We start from the raw sequence: 16,750 nt of genomic DNA on the forward strand, positions 1-16,750 counted from the left end.
AAAATTGGCCAGTGTTCACATTTGCTCAGTTGGATAAGGAAAACTCTGCCAGTTTTCAAGTAGATCCACTGTAACTCAGTTTAAGTTTAGAAACTGATGCAATGGGAAGAGCATTAAGTACTGACAGCTGCTTAGAGCTGCAGATCTGACCTGTGGATGACTTGCTGTACACACTGCATTTACTGACCACCTGGCTCTGAGTGCTACTGAGTTTGGATGAAGGTGTCTCAAGGGGCAGCGTTAGTGCTGGTGGTTTTCACAGCAGCCTGTCCCCAGCCTCACATAAGTACAGTCCTCCTGTTTCTTTTTTATTTCCTGCCTTTCATACTTGGTATCCATTGTTTCCTAAAGTGTTGCTGACTGGAATTAAGGTTTTACCTGTTTTCTTGTGGATCTTATGGACAGTCTAGTTAAATGACAATTTTAGAGCTTTTGAAAGTGCTTTACACAGATGAACTGTTCTTTTAGTAACAACTGGTTATTCAGAGCCCATTCACAAGTTTTGGTTTAATTCTTTTCATTTGTGTCACTGTTGTAATTCAACAGTGAAATTGAAATAAAACCTTTCCAGTCTTGTACTTAACTTGTTTTGTAAGCAGCTGAAGACACCATATTTCAGTCTGTAACTCAGTGATAGAAAATATTGATGGATCTTCATTGTTAGCATGGAGATTGCCAGCATGGTCCTCTTTTGTGTTTCAGTTAAATCTACTGTAAGGAGAAAAATGACAACAACTCAAATGTCTTTGTAATTTAATTTGGAGATTCCCTAACGGGCAAGTTTGTTTAAAAACTGTTTTGTCTTCAAAGGTGATATAAAATAGCGAGAGGGAATTGATCTGTTTGTATTCTGTATTTATGTTAGTTGTCAAAGGAATGGGGTTCACATTAAACTTGTTTCCATTCTCATCCCCATGTTTAGCTGACACACTTGGGACCTCACATGTGCTGTAATGTCTTATTAAAGAAGATGTTAAAGAAAATGAAACCAGTCTAATTTCTTAAACATTCTAAGAGGTTTTCATATCGCCTCTTTCCCCTCCTCCCTTTCTGATTTTAGAATTGTCTCTAGAGTATAGCTTGGTAGTTCAGAGGATGGCAAGGAAGCTCTTTCATTTTTCATTGTTAGCCCTAAATTTGACTGTTTTCAGTCTAAAATACTTCCCCAAAATGAACAAAATGTTTGTCATTCTGAAATCTTGCTGTATGCAATATACAAGATACTAGAAGGAAAGAATTGATGTTAAAATGTTAAAACAACAAAAGTAAAAAATGTTTAGGCCAGCTACTGGACTAGGACAGTTAAGCCCTTATTGATAACAAGACCTGAGGTAAGACTTTGGGATTTTGGATTTTTGGTATTGTTCTTGAGTCACGATTTCTCTGTGTAGCCCTGGCTGTCTGAAACTTGCACTGGCTTTGGACTCAGAAATCCTCCTACCTCTGCCTCCTGAGTACTGGTATTAAAGGTATGTGCCACCCCTGCCCTTTGACTTGGGGATTTATGTTACAACTATTTCATAGGTCTCGCTACGTAATACACTTGAGCATAAAGTAACAGTACTGCAGATTTTCCTTCTTTCAAAGCCTTAACCTTTGTTTTTCATCATTATTTACATATATAGTACACTGCCTGTTTTAAATTGTGGCTAATATAACACCAATTTTTCTATAATATATTGCACTGTCCAAATTATATATAAAATGTCATATTTAAACAACAGAGTCTGAATGAATTCATTGGTACAGATTTCTTTCTAGTTTGGGATTTTGGTTATTTAGTATATAGGATGAAGCAAAAGGTGGGGCTATGGTTAATGTCATTGTACATAGTGAAGTAGTTAGAGGAGCTGAAGTTTACTGTGAAACACAGAAATTGTATGAGTTTTCAATGTATAGGTGGAATAAATGTATGTTTGGTTGAAAATACATCTTTTATTAACTAAATTCATTGTCATTAGTTACAGTGTAAAAACACTTGAGCTGAGCTTTATTTTTTTTGCAGCTGTTCTTCACCTACAGTTCTTTGTATATAGTATAGACCCAAGTTTGAAAAGTTTTTTACAGAGATAGACCTCAGTCACAAGCTATTTATGTTTGTGTGGGTGTGATCTTCAGTGCTGATAATGTTAAAGTTATATTTATAATCATTTTTATATTTGCACCATCATTACATACTAATTTGTGGTTTGTTTTTTTTGTTTTTTTTTTTTGAGACACTGCCTCATATATATAGTTCTGCCTATTCCCTGATCCTCCTGCCTCCACCTGCTTGGATTATAGGCATGCATCACCGCACCTTGCTGTGCATCATGATCTCTAATGGCTTTCATCTTGTTGACCATAAGTACCTTGCTCTATCACTGCCTCTTGCTAAGGTCTGGCTGCTGAGAGGTGGTCTGTCTGTTATGTGGAGGTCTGCGGAGATTTTGTTTCTTCCCATCTGTTCAGTCATGTAAGTACATACGTATGGCCTCGCAGTCCAGTAATTCTGTCTTGTTACAGTTATTTCAGCTTTGGCTCATAGCAGCTTTCTAATTGGTTCCAGGGTCTGTCTTGTTTTGAGAATTTTCTTAATTGTAAAACTATAAGAAGCCCCAGGCTTATTTACTATATTCCTAGAATGAACTATATTCCTAGAATGAGCATTTTTCCAATGGTTCTTGGAGAATAATTAGAAATCTAGATGTGTATGCTGACTTCATTTTGGGGGAAAAGTTTTTCTTTTAGTTAGGAAACGTTAAAAACTTGGACATTTTTTGGAAGAAGACTCTCCTTGTCCACATGCTTGCAGGATAAGCTCTCTGGTTAAGTTTTCTTCATATACCTAATGGTGTCCCACCCTACCCTCTTTGCTGATGTACTTACTGAGAATGGTATTGTGAGCTTCCTGTGTTAACTGTAAAGCCTTACATGAAAGCAATATTCTGTAAAGAAGTGTACAAAGCTTCTGCTCTTTACAAATTACAATATGTTCTAGAGAAAATGCATATATATTTACATAATTTTAGGGTATATATTACATGCTTTCTGTATTCTGAGTAGTCTATGGGGAGAGAAAGAGGTCAGTCATGCTCAGAGGGATGGGAAATTAGCTAAGGCTGTGGAGAGAGAGAGGAATAGGAGCAGGTAGGGAAAGCAAGGTGGGGGTGGCTGGTTGAGCAAAAAAAAAAATGGTGTCTAAAAAGTGTGTGGGCTAGTCAGAGCTTAGGCTTCTGAATGGGAGCCTTTGAGCCCATGGGTGAAAATGGAGAGCGACGCTTAGAATGGGACTGCGTGTGTACTGTGAGGTTATTTGACAATGAGGATATACTGCAGCTGTGCTAGGGAGACTGTTACTGGTGAAATGCTGAGAACCTCTTTGAAAGAAATCATTTTATATACCCTTTTATACCTTTCCTGTTACAGGCTAACCTGGTCACAATTTAACTTTAATTTTAAGGTAGTTAAAAGGTTAAGAATTATCCAGGCAGTGGTGGCACATGCCTTTAATACCAGCACTCAGGAGGCAGAGGTAGGTAGATCTCAGAATTCGAGGTTCCCTGACCTACAGAGCAAGTTCCAGGATAGCCAGGACTGACTACACAGAGAAGCCCTGCCTCAAAAACCGAAAGTATTTTATTCTGCTTTGGTACAGTGATGCTGTTAGTGTCCAGAGAGCTTGCTGTTTCCATCTATACCAAGAGATCCCAGATATACATGATGTTTGTCATCTACTTGATTAAAAATAATACATTTGAAAAACATTTCAAAATATATAGATTTTGGAGAATATGGTAAAAGCCAGTCAATAGTATGTTTCAAACTTATGCACACACGCACATATTTTGTATGTTAACGCACACTTGGGAATTTGTAGTCTTTTATGTCAAGGAACCTTGCTGTTTAACATAGCAAGGGAGTTGTCTTCATGTTATGAACTTGTTATAAGTGTAGTTGTGTGGTTGCTGATCCACTTAGATTTGTTAGTTTTAAGAATTTCTCTTGTTGATAAATATTCAGGTTTTCTTTCATTTGTGCATATGACTTTACATCCACATTTAGAATTGCATCTCATAATACTCAGAGCTCTTGTTGGGAAGCAGATGATGAGGTGTGACGTATGGAGTGTTTTATTAAAGTAGAGTAATGTGCAGGCCGGGTTTCCTGGACAGTGGTGTTGGGACGCAGTGCCTTTGAATACTTTGAGTGCTAGCTTTTTCACATACCAAGTTGTTTAAATATATATGTGTAGTCCTTTGGTGCCTAGTGTGACTTGAAACATCCTATCTTACTTGTTAGCCAGGTACAGTTTATCTGTTACTCATTTCCTGTTGGATCTTCTAAGTGTGCTTGAAATGCTATCCACCGCAAGCTAAAAAGAACAGAAAGTTGGCGGGTCATAAATAATAAGGGTTGTAATCCTCATAACCTGCTAAAGGGTAGGCTGTGTCTGCAATACTTGGTATAAGGATGTTCATGAACGCCATCTACAATAAGATATTAGATCTTATTGTAGAGTCGTGTACCGTAGAACCATGCTGGCCTCCACACATCCTTTTGCCTCAAGCCAAGAATTAGGATTATAGGTATGTGCCAAGTCTTAACTGCCAGATGACTGGAGTGTAAACTTAGTGTTTACGTGTATTTTATTCAGAATCAGTAAAAGTTGTTTTTTATTTCTTGGTACCTTCTTGCTCTGAAGAAAAGTGATGTTAATAAAGCAGCCTTTCCTGTTCCTGGGTCTTTTCTGATTTGCTTTTTATTAGAGACTATTAGTTCCTCTGTGTGTGTGTGTGTGTGTGTGTGTTACTTTCACAATAACAAAATAGGTTCTAAGCTTTGCATTGAAAAGTGGTCTACTGCCTTTCTCAGCTAGTCTTTAGTCACCTTTGAAGATGGAGAACGTAATACCTATGTCAGACCTGAACAAGGAAAGGAAATGTGAGCACAGGTAGCTAGTATGGCTTAGTAACTCCCGCTTTCTCCTGCCCATTTATGCTTGTGCATCTTAAGATTGTACTGCTTCTTCCCCATCCACCCCCAGGCTCCTCTTCTCGTGGAAATGTACCTGTTCCTTAAGGCTCTTGGTGAAGCTCAGCACTTTTAGGGGAAAGGGACACATAGTAATACATAAGAAACAAGGCAGCAAAGGAGAAGTGTGTTAAGAAGCCCCCAAAAGCTAAAAACTTGCAGCAGTGACAAGAATGGGGTGGGTGGTACTGCCTCTGTTCTTCTTACTTGCCTTTTATATTTTAAAGCCTTTCATTGTAAAAATGAAGGGTGGGTCAGTGGCTCAGTGGGTAAACAAAAGCATTTGTGTAAGCCTGACTCCCTGGGACACACACTGGAAAGAAAAAAACAACTCCCAAAAGTTGTCTTCCGTCCTCCATCCACAAGGACACTGTGCCATGTTATGCCTCACACACAAACACATGTAAGTACAACTTTTTAAGGAGAGAGAAGCCTTGTATGAGAACATGTTTCTGCTGGTTTCCATGTAGTCTTTGTTGGTTACTGCTCAAGGTTGTACAGTTTATAGAATTTGATGTGAAATTTTAACCACTGTCAGTACAGCAAAGTGGTAAAAGCAGGAAACTTTCCAGAAGAATAAAGAAATGTCATTTCTTGACTTTTAAAAAAAAAGTAATAAAGGCTGTGGACTCAGTTTGCTTTTGGTCTCTAAGTATTTCTAGCCACAGAGTGGACTTCAGCTCTTCTGTGACATTCATTCCACACTCTTGTCAAGAGGAACAAGAGTGTATTCTTTGAGCAACTCTTACTCATGCTTTCTTGCTTCTGCGCTGTCTTCTGTTACTTAGTGAGGGTGTTCTCGTTCTCCCTCCTTCCCACGAGACTCTTAGTTTGTCCAGTCTGCTGGAATTGCTCATAGCCTACATAGCCACAAGAAGTAAATTGATCTCTTTCATTTTGTGTAAGGTTCTTTAGGGCCCTCTGGAACATGTGTGATCTTATTTCTGGCACTTCTAGTGCTTTGAGTGAGTGTGCAACTGTAGCGTTCCCTAAACTGCAACAAGTCCTTACTGCTCTTATAAGTTACTCTTTAAGTATTCCTAACAGTTCCATCCAGTCCACTTTTAAATGATCAATTTGCACAAAGCGTGGAGGGAAATTTTAGGTCAGAAGATCGTAGGCTGAAACACCAAAGTGAAATCAGTAAGTACTTGTTTGAATAAATGTAAATCCATTTAGGATTTAAGAAAATTGTTTTCCATGAGCCCAAAATAAGGCAGCAGTCTATCCTGCCATCTTTTCACGTGGGAGCCAGTGTGTTAGTTTTTAGCAGGCTTGCTTTGATCAAGCATGACTTCTTTGTTTTAAATGAGAAACGCAAGCTTAGGTTTGTAGAAAACAAGTTACACAAACCGTTCTTTTTTTGTGTGGATAGTTAGCTATCCTGTGAAATTGATGCGTAATTCTCCATCTCTCTTGTTTTAAGTGAAATATTGCTTGGCAGAATTTTACAAATTGAGCAAGGGTTTAGGATGGCGAATAACACTGCTTACAAGGGAGACATTGGAAAATTGCATCTTATTCTTCTAGGGCCTGATCCTAGAGCTGTGGGTGGACTTGTACCTGGTTCTGTTTGGTGTCAGAATGGCTGACCTTGAACTTTCCCTAGAGTTTTTGCAGTCCCTTGGTGTTGACTGGGACAGTACAGTGAGGCTTTGTACTTGTTTGGAAGTCAGTAAACAGGCTCAGTTGGCATTTTGCTGGCACCAAACAGTCCACAGCACTGGAAGCCATCACAGAGGGAGTCTCCATGTTTCTGCTGTTTAGAGAACTGTTCCTCTGCTGACTTACCTTGACTACTAACTCATTATTTGTCTTCGTCCTTCTCTGTTTATAATTTTAAGTGGGAAGAATATTCAGATTAAGAATCAAGGTGTCTTTATCACACTTGGAACTTAAGATACACTTGTTCCACTGTTAATAAGTTTGTTCTCTGAGGGTCAAACTTGTATGTACAATGCATTCTGATTACTCTCACTCCCACCCTCTTTATCCCCCATCCCTGTCATCTTTCCCTACATGCCCCATTCTTACCGTCATGTCTTTTGTGACCCATTGATTTTAATCAGGACTGTCTTTGTCCATAAAGGAGTTTGGTGGGGTTCACCTGGTGGGTACATAACTGACCATATTAAGTTCCTCAAAGTCCAGTAGTTTACCAAGGAGCTCCTCCTTGCAGGTCCAGTGCTTCTGTGGAGGCATGTTTACGATGGCTGTCCCCCTGCCTTGAAGATAGCATTTATCAGCTATTCTCATCTGCTGACCTTCCTTCTGCTTTATCTTTCTTGATGGTCTCCAAGCCTCAGGGGTGGAATAAATGTTGGAGGTCAGCACTCGCTGTCATTTATTCTTAGTAGATTGAGCGACTATGAGCTAGGATTACTACTGTTCACTAACATGGCTAGGTGCTATAAGAGCAGCAGAAGTGAGCACCTTAAGATACATTTCTGACGAGGTTTTGAGGTCCACATTTTAATTGACTATTGGGTAACAAGCCTAGTTTAGAGAAACCTATTGTCTGGCAAATGGTTTTGTAATAATTAATGTGACTATATCATAGGTGAAGACCATTATCCGGGCCAGATAATTTAACAGTTAAGTTGAAAAATCCCACCAGCAAACAAAAATTCTTGACTAAGAGCTAGAGAGATGGCTCAGTGGTTGAAAGTACTTGCTCCTGCAGAGCACCTGGGTTTGGTTCCCAGCACTCCCTTGGGGGCTCACAACTGTTGCACTTCAGCTTCAGGGGCACCAGGCACGTGTGGTATACATATATTCATGCAGATAAAAATATACATATATTCAGCAGATCTTACTGTCCCAGTAGATCATCTCAGTGCCACTTAGTACAGAGCATGCTATGGGCACTGTCGCTCTTTGTCACAGAGCTTGGGACCTTGTTTACCTCTTTGTTTTTAATCTAAAGAGTTTAACAACTCACAAACACATGGTCTTTATAAACTAATAAGAGCAAATTAAATATGGTAAGGGTTTTGTCTGTATATAAAACATGCCACAAATAAAGTCAGATTCCAAGGTCCAGTATGCCCTTGAAAAAGTACATTGGTAAAGGGACAAGCTGGCATTCCTTGAGCATTTAGCATGTAGTTTAGAATATGATCCTAGAGCTTAAGATTTGCATAGACATGCATAAAGATGAAATCTCTAGAACAGATGATGTCTTTAAGGCAATATGTAATCAAAAAAGAACAAACGAGCTAAGATTTTGGAAAGCCTTTGTTTTTAGCAGATGGGTAGAAAAGGAGCTGGAAGCAACTGGAATAGCAGTCAGAAGGGGAGGGTCAAGTAAAGAATCCATCTAGGTGGGAGGCGGAGAGATGGCTCAGAGGTTAAGAGCACTGGCTGTTCTTCCAAAGGTCCTGAGTTCAATTCCCAGCAACCACATGGTGGCTCACAACCATCTATAATGAGATCTTGTGCCCTCTTCTGCCCTGCAGGCACACATGTAGGCAGAATACTGTATAAATAATAAAGAAATCTTTAAAAAAAAGAATCCATCTAGTTTCTCAGATTGGGGGTGGTGGTTAAGATTGGACACTGAACACATAAATGGTCCCCAGAAGCAGGCTAATTTCCATGCTGGACCCTGGCCATCAGTATTCCCAGCATTCCTCTGAGGTCAAGGGAATGGGTTTCACATAAAACCATAGAAGCTAGTAGCAAGGCAGGCAGATGTCCCCGGGTTGAGGCAAGTAGTTGCACACAACAAAAAAAGCTAATACCCGTGGCTAGATATGTCATTTGGCAGAAGTATACTGTGTCCTGCTCACTTTTTTTAAATATCATGAGCTTAATTTGTATTTTTAAATGTTGACTTAAAATACTTAGAAATGTCCCAGGACTTGGGGAGGCAGAGGCAGATGAGTGTCTTTTGAGTTTGAAGCCAGCCTGCTCTACAAAGCGAGTGTAGGACAGCCAAGGCTACACAGAGAAACCCTGTCTCAAAAGAAAACAAAACAAAAAAATTAGAAGTGGTTATGTTGTATACAGTGGTTCAGTCTATGTTCTTTAGCATTTTAGCCTTGTTTTTCTATATATGTTTTATATGCATATATTTTATTTATAAAGTATTGGGTATATATTTTAATAATTTTCATAACAAAATCATGTCTATAAATTCCACTATTTTGTGCATCATTGATTGTAAAATACTGTCACATATGTAAAATGTACTCGATTTTAATGGCTATCACGAAAACAGGCTCTCCTGAGCCACTGAAAGGGGAAATATACCTGATTTAAACTCTCAAATCCACTTTATTTCTGGTCAAGAAATTTAGTAGTGGTTATTTTCTTGAAAAAGCTCCTGGAAGTAAAATTCCTGGGTGAAAAATACAAATTGCGCTTTCAGGGTGGCTGTGTTTCGGTTGGGGTTAGCTATCTAAGTTTTGCATGGGGAAGCTCAGAAGCCAGCTTGGGTTGGCAATTGACTGCATTCTCTGAGGCCTGGCCTTCCTGGCTCTGACTACATGTTTTTCCTATCTCATAGGCCCCAGAGGAGTTTGTTTTTTTCTTTTTTAGAATGGCCCACACCTTAAAGCTCCAGGGCAAGCCTGATCTTCAGAGCTAACTCAAGGACAACCAAATCTACACAAAGAAACTGTCTCTAAAACAAACAAGTGAACCAACAAAGCCTAGGAACTGTGTATCATGTAAAGCCTGTTGACAGATGATGCATGGATTCCCCAGGGCAGTGTGCTGTTGTGTGGCTTCCAAGTGGAAAGCCAGTTGTTAGCTAGTGATCACTTTATCAGTGCCTATAAGGTTATCCTCTTATCAGTAGATATAAGGTTATCATCTTAAGAATATTACTCCCTTGCAATTCAGGGTACTTTCTAGAGAAAGAAAGGACTCAGTTATAGCCAGCAGGTCCAAAATACAATGTCTGGGCTAGCAAGGTGTTTTCAGTGTTAAAGGCATGTTCTGCTAAGCCTGATGAGTCCCAGGACCCACATGATGGAAGGAGGGAACTGACCTATACACAAACTATTCAAAACTAAATCCGTCGAGGCCAGTAAGTCCAGGCAGCCAAGGCTACACAGAGAAATCAAAACAGCAAAACAAAAAAAATTTTAATCTGATGTCTGATTCCAGATGCATCTGCCTGTGTCTCATACATGGATTCACTGAAACAGGAAGTAGCCAAGGGTGTCTCAGCCTTCGGTTTCAAACCCATCACCGCCATTTAGAGTTTGACCTTTACATTGTCTGTGTCACACTGTCAACCTCTGAAATGCGGATAGTGGCTCCATGTTGAGAAGTTCTGAGCATTTAACTGTGAAACTACACATGGTACATTTTAGGATGGGTGTGTTAGCCATCTAAAAGGTAGCTCTCTCTGTCAATGTTTGCTGTGAAAATACATTGCTGGATCACCGTGTCTGGTGGGCTAGTTTGAATGTTGAAAATGTTTTGAGTTTTTATGTCATACTCATAATGGGAGATGCCTGTTTGGCTTTTCAGTGGTTTGGGATTTTTTTCTTTGTAGTGTCTGTTTCTTGACTGGTCTGGTTGGGCGTAGTTTTAATTATGAAAGTAGTATACACTTCATGTCAGAGAGTAAAAATGTTCTCTCTACTATTGGTACTGTTTTTCCTTTGTTTTGTTTTGGTGTGGTTAGGTTTGAGACCCCCACCTCGCTTTGTAGCCTAGGCTAAGCAACAGCTGCTGTTCCTATTGATGAGATGCCTCAGAGCCTTCTGGGCTGCCATGTCTGGATACATTTTGAGTTTGTAATAGATGGGTTAATTAGCTTCGATTTTCATTTCCAGATACAAAGTGCTACTGATTTCTGCCCCCCAGCCATGCACTTTCTGAAGGCATGGCCATATGACCAGTGGTTGTCCAATTCACAGCAGCTGCTGCTGCTGGACGAGGCTGGGCTTCTGCAATAAAAGCACCTGAAAAGCTGCAGCTACAGCACTCACCAGCTCAGGGTAAAGCCACAGTTTCACTGAGCTGTGTTATGAAAGGCTCTAATAATAGAACCTGCCACTTGAAGGAAATGCCACAGCCCACTGGTACTGCAGAAGCTCCCTGTGTGAGGGAGGCCGGAGGCCCTGTGCCTGATGTCACAGTCAGCTCTCCAGTTTCATTTACATAAGGGATATTGGCTTCTATGGTTACATAAAGTAGGGTTTGTTAGTATTTTTGATTATTGAAAGTCTAACTGAAGGCATAAGAGCATCAGTGTACCTATTGAGATTATTGTGAGTCCTGTCATAGTACATCAACACTGAAGTTGACCCTGGGTCTAAATATAGAGGCTTGTCTCTTACAATCTGAACTGTTTCTTTACTAATTTGTCTAACATAAAATAAAGAAGCTCAGTGGTAAACGTTTGCCCTTTTGAGATTGAAAGTAGTGCCCGGGCGTTTTGTGTCCAAAGCTGATTTTCACTTGCATGGACCTGCCAGTGACCATGAAGTACCCCTGCCTAGCCCATTTCAAGTGATCCCAAATGCCTCAGTGATTCTACCCTTAAAGACTTGGTGGCACACCTAAAGAGGCCAAGGACACCTGATTAACCCTGGCCTAGTTAAATATCGAGTTTTGGAGGCAAGAGGTTGGTCAGCAGTTAAAGAGCACTGGCTACTCTTCCAGAGGACCTGGGTTCAATTCCCAGTACCCACATGGCAGCTCACAAGTTTCTAACTCCAGTTCCTGGGCATCTGATACCTTTACACAGACACACATGTAGGCAAAAAGCACCAGTGCACATAAAAATAAATTAAAAAAAAAAAAAAAAGGTAATCCCAGCACTCAGGGAGGCAGAAACAAATGGATCTCTTGAGTTTGAGCACAGCCTGGTCTACAGGGAAAGTTCCAGGACAGCTAGGGCTACAAGGAGAAACCCTATCTTTAAAAAACAAAACAAAGATGAAAACCCCCTGAGTTTTGAGTGTTCGCCCTTGTGTGCAGCAGCAGCAGCACCCATAGGGTACAGCACTGCACAGTCCAAAAGCACACACACTGAGCACAGGAGTATATTGTGGAATTTAAATGGCCATATGTAAAGCTGCTAGGACACCAAGCCTGGAAAAAGCATGCTAATTGCTTGACTCACCCACTCTACACTTTGCCCTACCATCCCTTTCTTATGGTCTTTATTGGCAGCACAAGAGATGCTGCTCCACTTTCCTCTAAAGTATGTTCCTCTAGTCTTCAGTAAGAAGGGTTGTCAATGAAGATCTGTTTCTTAAACAGGAAGGTGAAGTGAATTGATGCCACTGCCTTAATCTACTATACTCTGACTAGGCAGTGAAATGTTACACACTTGTTTTAGGTTCTGGACATTTGAAGAGGGAATGATTATTTTTTTGTCATTTGGAATTAAGAAACCTGGCAGGCATGCTCCTTGAGTAACTGAAGTTTGAATTCTTAGATAGGACCCAGGTGATCTTGGAGAAGTCAGATCTTTCTGAATTGTAGTACAGTGAGACTATTTACCTTTGGCATTGTTTTGAAGCTTAATTGAGATCTTGTGAAAGAACCTTGTAGGATAATTAGATCCACAGATCTGCACTCTGGCTTCTGAGGGGCATAGCGGTGGACATAGATAACAGCAGTGCAGGTATCTGAGCTGATACAGAGGAGGAATGAACTTCATTTGAATAGGGGAAGAAGTGCCACACTGCAAGTCACAGAAGTAGAGTTCCGTGAATACAGTCTTACCTCTGAAGAGAGCAGATTTTTTTTTTTCTACAAAGTTAATGAAGCTGCTGTTGCTGCCAAGATGGGGATTGGTGACTGGTTGTTAAGTGACTTAAAGACCCAGAGTGTAAGTTTGCTCTGCTGTTTCTGTAGCGTGGACCTAAGATGCACAGAATTTACTGTGCAGGTCAGTGCCTATCCATTCCACAGACTCCTGGGGTTTACACAAATGGTTTTGTTTTCAGTGTTTGTGGTTGTTTTGTTTTTCAGTACTCCAGTGGAAGATCATGTCTGGAAATAGTATTAGAACTAAACAGATTTTGTGTGTGTGTATTTTAGAGGCCATGAATTATAGTGCCAGTATTCTGAATTTCTAGGCCTGCAGCTCAGCAGCACAGAGCTTGCCTGACATTTTTGAGGTCCTGGGTTCTATGCCCAGGAAAAAAAAAAAAAGCCAAGCTTCAGATGTTGCTCCTGGGAAGCTGGTAACTGAACTGTAATGGGGAAACCCTAAGAAAGATGGAGGTAGAGAGAGCACGTAGCTACTGGGGCAGCCTTCATGTTATGGTGCTATATCCACACCTGTGATGGAAGAGCGGGCAGAAAAGGCCTCAAGGCTACAATATATATTTGGGAGCTTCTTTCTTGTACATCATTAGGAGCCCCAAGGAAAAGGTGCCCACAAGAGGGGCTGTGTGCTAGGCAGCATGGAGCAGCAGGAATATCCAGAAACACTTTCTAGACCACCGCCAGAATTAATGACTTAGGTACCCGTCTCTGACTCCTCCATGCAGCTCCAATTCTACTGTGCCAACCAGAGAGTGTGTCAGAGCCAGCTGGGGCCAGCTCTAAAGTAGGCTAGTCATCAAATTTCTTTCTTGGGGCCAGCTTACCTGGCCTTTTCATGCCTCCAGACAGCCCCTGCAGAGGTCCTGAGGCAGGAAAAGCATGCACATGCCAGGGTGAAGGGCACTGCAACGGAAAGGGTGGGTGGCTGGGTGTTTGGATGTTAAGTGATCTGACTTCTGTTTGGTGAGGAATGCTATGGCTGCAGTGTGGGTATCAACTGGAAGGGAGGAGCCGTGAGACATGATGAGGAGCTATCTAATGACAACTAGCAAAACAACAAAAGGTTGGAAGTTGATCATTAGGATCTACTGGACCTGCTGACCACAGCCCTTCTGTGAAAGAAAAGGAGGTAACAAAATGTCTCTCAGGTTTCTCAGGTCAGTGTGTGGATGGGGATACTCTGCAGAAATAACAGAAGATGCAAGAAGTCACAGAAGAGTGTGAGAACAAGAATCCTCTTAGGACATCAGTCAGCCAAGTGACAGTGCCATGCAACATGTACTTGAAGCACCACATCTAGAAATTTACATGACTCCAGGGGAGAGTGGTTGGGGTTATTCTGACGTGTCAATACCTAGAATCAGTTTATTATATGGGATTGCTAAGGTAGAGAAAAAGGTTGTAGATAAAGAAGAGACCTGGGATCAACCCCAACATTTAGAACTGAGGCAGAGGGAGAAGTAGGAAAGGAAGAGGGAGTGGGTCCCAGAAGGTCGGAGGAGGTGGATAAAGTGAGGGGGTCTCACTGTAGTACTCACTCAGACTAAGGTGTGAGGGTAGAAGCTACCTCAGTGGGGTAAAGAAATTTAGGAAGGCAGGCCAACCTGTGTAGGCCTCTTTGCAAAAATTCCATGGTGAAAACTAAAAGGGTTCAACAAAAAGGCAGCACAGAAACTAGTGCTTGGTCAGGACAGGCTTCCTGAGGGCAAGAGAAGCACCAAAGCAGTCCTGAGTGCCTCTCTGACATAGCTCTACAGAATGGAGCCAAAACCCCTCTAGGCAAGCAGAATGAAAGAGGCACATGGCCAGGCTTTGAGCAGCTTCAATGCCATAACAGGGAGGAAGAGGTTCTTCCTACCTCAGCCGAGGACAGCAGCAGCCACTAGTAGAACAAGGTTAGCTTTTGGGCTCAGAGACAATGAGACTGAAGCAGGGATCAAGGGCTGCCTGAGAAGCAGCAGTGCCGTTTATTGCCAAGTCAGACTTCCTGACCGTGGGTAGAAAGCCTGGGTGTCAGGAGCACAAAATGTCAGGAGCCAGAAATCAATTGTCATTAATTTTGTAAAGTTTTCCCAAGTTCTTGTTTGCCTCCTGACTGAGGAACAAATAAACGGTGAGGTGAATGATGGGCCGTTAGCAAGGGCCAAAGCTCGCTGTAGGAGGAGAAAATGTGCTGGTTAGATATTCAGAACCTCACCAGAAAGACCTTAAACCAAACAGCCCAGGCAGAGCCGCAGCCTTGGTGTTCCAGGGGAAGCCTGTGGTCATAGAGAAGCCTCATTTGCATGGAAGAGTCTCAGGAAGGAAGGGTGAGGAGAGTGTGAAATCAGGAACATTTCCAATTAGTCACAGAGGTGTATGAAGGGAGCGTATACCCTGAAACCAGGCTTTGACTAAGCACTCTAAAGCTGGTGTTCAGGGTCACAGAAGCAGAGCTTGTCCAAAAGTCATTCCCAGTGACCTGCCAGTACTGGAGGCTGTTGGGTGGAGATGAATCAGAGGTTGATACCATAGTGAGCAGAAGTGAATTTTGGGGACCACAGGCTTTCCTAGCAGCTGTAGGCCGTGATAAAATGTAGAACAAGGTGCTGTCCTTGTTGGGCCGTGGCTAGATTGTTGCTTTCTACCCAAAGTGCATTTTTGCTTTTCGAGACAGGGTTTCTCTATGTAGCCTTGGCTGTCCTGGACTCACTCTGAAGACCAGGCTGCCTCACTCACAGAGATCCACTTGCCTCTGCCTCCTGAGTGCTGCGATCAAAGGCATCACCACCACCCGGCTGACAAAGTTCATAATGGACTTCATTTCTGAGGAAAGGTGAAAACAGGTCGCTTGCTATCTAGACCTACTTCTCACCAAGAGGAAGGATATTATGATTGAAGAGTTCCTCCATTGCCAAAGGGAAGGTGGTGTAGAAACTCTCAGATCAAGGACACTGGCAGGAGGACCCTCAGCTGTCCAAGAGCTCATTCTGAGTTGGCAAGAGGACTCCTGGGATGCAGAGGCCCATCTCAATGAGGTAGACTAGAGACTAGACTGTAGCTGTAGATGACATTCCATGGCCAGAAAGCAGAGTGATTTCCCCCCCCCCCCCAAGACAGAGCTTCTCTGTGTAGCCTTGGCTGACCTGGACTTGCTTTGTAGACCAGGCTGGCCTTGAACTCAAGAGATCTGTCTGCCTCTGCCTCCCTGAGTATTCAGAAGAGCATTTGCTACAAAAAGGATAGGGCCTTAAAAAGTCAGTCTGTCATACAGTCAGTCACATGACCAGTAGAAGAAGAAAGCCACCCAGGCAACTGAGAGGTGCTGGGTAGTCTACCCCACTCTAATGGATGTGAACTTTAGTGGGGAACAGTATCAGAAAGGCTTTCCTAGGGCTAGGAATACAGATTCTGTACCAAATTTACAGTATTAAAGGATGGAGGGAGGTGGCTTGAGGACTCTTCATTATAAATATATTCGACTCTATTTAAAAATAGGATTTAGCTCTGTTGAGCTAGTCAGGTAGCATCTTACTGCCTAAGATTCCGTGAGTGTATGGGCTACAGCCTGAACATCTTGTCAAAGCTTGACTACAGTTGCCTTAAGTGACAGACACAGACATGGTTTCTGTAAAAGTAAGCTTTCAAAAGAGACGTTTTCTAGGGGCTGGGGATATAGCTCCGTTAGTAGAGCACATGCCTACTGCCCGGGCTAAATCGCCAGTATACCTCCCCTGTCCCCCACAGATACTTTCCTAATGGCAAGGTATGTGGATTTTCAGCACTGCATGCTAGAGTCACCTGGAGAATGACTAAAACTACAAATACTGGAGCTTACCGCAGACCACTTATGTCACTGCTCTGGGGACCAGGCACGGTCTGCTGCTTCTGTTTTAAACTTGCCAGGTGGTTCTGATGTGTGGCCACAGTTGAGATCAATTATTTTGAGTGTAGCATTTTTAAGGGCTTTTTTTTATGCTATGCTCATTTTCTTTTCACATGAACAAGTAACCCT

The sequence above is a fragment of the Meriones unguiculatus genome, chromosome 8, assembly GCF_030254825.1.
Source record: "Meriones unguiculatus strain TT.TT164.6M chromosome 8, Bangor_MerUng_6.1, whole genome shotgun sequence".
Lineage (NCBI taxonomy): Eukaryota > Metazoa > Chordata > Mammalia > Rodentia > Muridae > Meriones > Meriones unguiculatus.